The sequence below is a fragment of the Pleurodeles waltl genome, unplaced genomic scaffold (genome assembly GCF_031143425.1).
Source record: "Pleurodeles waltl isolate 20211129_DDA unplaced genomic scaffold, aPleWal1.hap1.20221129 scaffold_37, whole genome shotgun sequence".
Lineage (NCBI taxonomy): Eukaryota > Metazoa > Chordata > Amphibia > Caudata > Salamandridae > Pleurodeles > Pleurodeles waltl.
The window spans coordinates 5,033,404-5,036,449 of NW_027150076.1; positions in this window are offsets into that span (position 1 = coordinate 5,033,404).

Consider the following 3,046-nt stretch of genomic DNA (forward strand, 5'->3'; position numbering starts at 1 on the left):
TGTCTGGCACAGGCCAAAAAGTTGAACTGTCCAAACTTGCATATGATCACCTTAGCTGGAAAGGAGCAAGGAGTCTCTGCATGGAGAGAGGTTTGAGTGTAGGGAAGAATCCTTCCTTAGAACTGTTAATTAATATGCTTAGAGTACAGGATAAGGCCATAAGTGCCCAATCTGTAGAAAAAGTAGCTAATGGTTCTCAATCTGATCCAGGGACTCCCCCAGGAAAAGGTTCAGGAAAGAAACTTCTCAGCCTGCCCATTACTAGACAGTCTAGCATAGTTGGTACAGAGGTTGAATCACATCATACTGATGATGTGCTCTCACATTATGCTGGTAGCCAAGCTGTTAGGGTGCCCTTGGTAAGGGACAGGTCTCCTTCTGTTCATTCCCATCATACCTCTGTATCTAGAAATGTCCCTCCCACCCACCCTGATGACAGATTGTTAGAAAGGGAGCTCAATAGATTGAGAGTGGAGCAAACCAGACTGAAGCTCAAGAAGCAACAGCTGGATTTGGATAGACAGTCTTTAGAAATAGAGAGGGAAAGACAGAAGATGGGTTTAGATACCCATGGTGGCAGCAGCAGTATTCCCCATAGTCATCCTGCAAAAGAGCATGATTCCAGGAATCTGCATAAGATAGTTCCCCCTTACAAGGAGGGGGATGACATTAACAAGTGGTTTGCTGCACTTGAGAGGGCCTGTGTTGTACAGGATGTCCCTCAAAAGCAGTGGGCTGCTATCCTATGGCTATCATTTACTGGAAAAGGTAGGGATAGGCTCCTTACTGTAAAAGAAAATGATGCTAACAATTTCCAAGTTCTTAAGAATGCACTCCTGGATGGTTATGGCTTAACCACTGAACAGTACAGGATAAAGTTCAGAGATACCAAAAAGGAGTCTTCACAAGACTGGGTTGATTTCATTGACCAGGCAGTGAAGGCCTTGGAGGGGTGGTTACATGGCAGTAAAGTTACTGATTATGACAGCCTGTATAACTTGATCCTGAGAGAGCATATTCTTAATAATTGTGTGTCTGATTTGTTGCACCAGTACTTGGTGGACTCTGATCTGACCTCTCCCCAAGAATTGGGAAAGAAGGCAGACAAATGGGTCAGAACAAGAGTGAACAGAAAAGTTCATACAGGGGGTGACAAAGATGGCAACAAAAAGAAGGACGGTAAGTCTTCTGACAAGGGTGGGGACAAATCTAAAAATGAGTCTTCATCAGGCCCACAAAAACACTCTGGTGGGGGTGGTGGGCCCAAATCCTCCTTTAATCAGAACAAGGAAAAGAAACCATGGTGCTATTTATGTAAGATAAAAGGCCATTGGACAACAGATCCCAGTTGTCCAAAGAAAGGCACCACAGCTCCTACCACTACAACCCCTACTGCTACACCTAGTGTCCCTACTAATAGCAGTGGTGGTGGGAGCAAACCTACTAATAGCCAATCCAAGGGAGTAGCTGGGCTCACTTTTGGTAATTTAGTTGGGGTTGGTCTAATTAGGGAGACCACAGAGGCTACTTTAGTCTCTGAAGGGGCTATTGACTTAGCCACTTTGGTTGCTTGCCCCCATAACTTGGAGAAGTACAAGCAACTAACCCTAATAAATGGTGTTGAGGTCCAGGCCTACAGGGACACAGGTGCCAGTGTCACAATGGTGATTGAGAAACTGGTGCACCCTGAACAACACATACTTGGACACCAGTACCAAGTAACCAATGCTCACAACATAACACAAAGCCACCCCATGGCTGTTGTAAATCTCAACTGGGGGGGGGGTATCTGGTCCAAAGAAAGTTGTGGTAGCTTCAGATTTACCTGTAGACTGTCTATTAGGGAACGATTTGGAGACATCAGCTTGGTCAGATGTGGAGTTGGAGGCCCATGCAGCAATGCTGGGCATCCCAGGGCATATTTTTGCTTTGACAAGGGCTCAGGCCAAAAAGCAAAAAGGACAGGGAAGCTTGGATCCTGGAACAATGGACCAAGTGCTCCCTAAAGCTAGGGCTAGTAGAAGCAAACCACTTCCTACTATCCCTCCCTCTACAGTGGATTCTACTTCTGAGGAAGAAGAATTCCCTCCCTGTGCAGAACCTACACCAGAGGAGCTGGAAGCAGACACTGCTGAGCTTTTGGGTGAAGGGGGGCCTGCCAGAGAGGAGCTGAGTGTGGCACAGCAAACCTGTCCCACATTAGAGGGTCTCAGACAGCAAGCTGTCAAACAGGCTAATGGGGATGTCAGTGACTCACACAGAGTTTACTGGGAGGACAACCTCTTGTACACTGAGCATAGGGATCCTAAACCTGGAGCAGCCAGGAGATTAGTGATTCCTCAGGAGTACAGAAAGTTCCTCCTAACACTGGCACATGACATTCCCTTAGCTGGGCACCTGGGTCAAATGAAAACTTGGGACAGATTGGTACCATTGTTTCATTGGCCTAGGATGTCTGAGGACACAAAAGAATTTTGTAAGTCCTGTGAAACCTGTCAAGCCAGTGGCAAGACAGGTGGCACTCCAAAGGCACCCCTTATCCCACTGCCTGTGGTTGGGGTTCCCTTTGAAAGGGTAGGGGTTGACATAGTTGGCCCCCTTGACCCTCCTACTGCTTCAGGCAATAGGTTTATCTTGGTGGTAGTGGACCATGCCACAAGATATCCTGAAGCTATTCCTTTAAGGACCACTACAGCTCCTGCAGTGGCAAAGGCCCTCCTGGGAATATTTTCCAGGGTGGGCTTCCCAAAGGAAGTAGTATCAGACAGGGGAAGCAATTTCATGTCTGCATACTTAAAGGCCATGTGGAAGGAGTGTGGTGTAACTTACAAGTTCACAACACCCTATCATCCACAAACAAATGGACTGGTGGAGAGATTTAATAAAACTCTCAAAGGCATGATTATGGGACTCCCTGAAAAACTCCGCAGGAGATGGGATATCCTTCTACCATGCCTCCTTTTTGCCTACAGGGAGGTACCCCAGAAAGGAGTGGGCTTCAGCCCCTTTGAACTTCTTTTTGGACACCCTGTTAGGGGTCCACTCA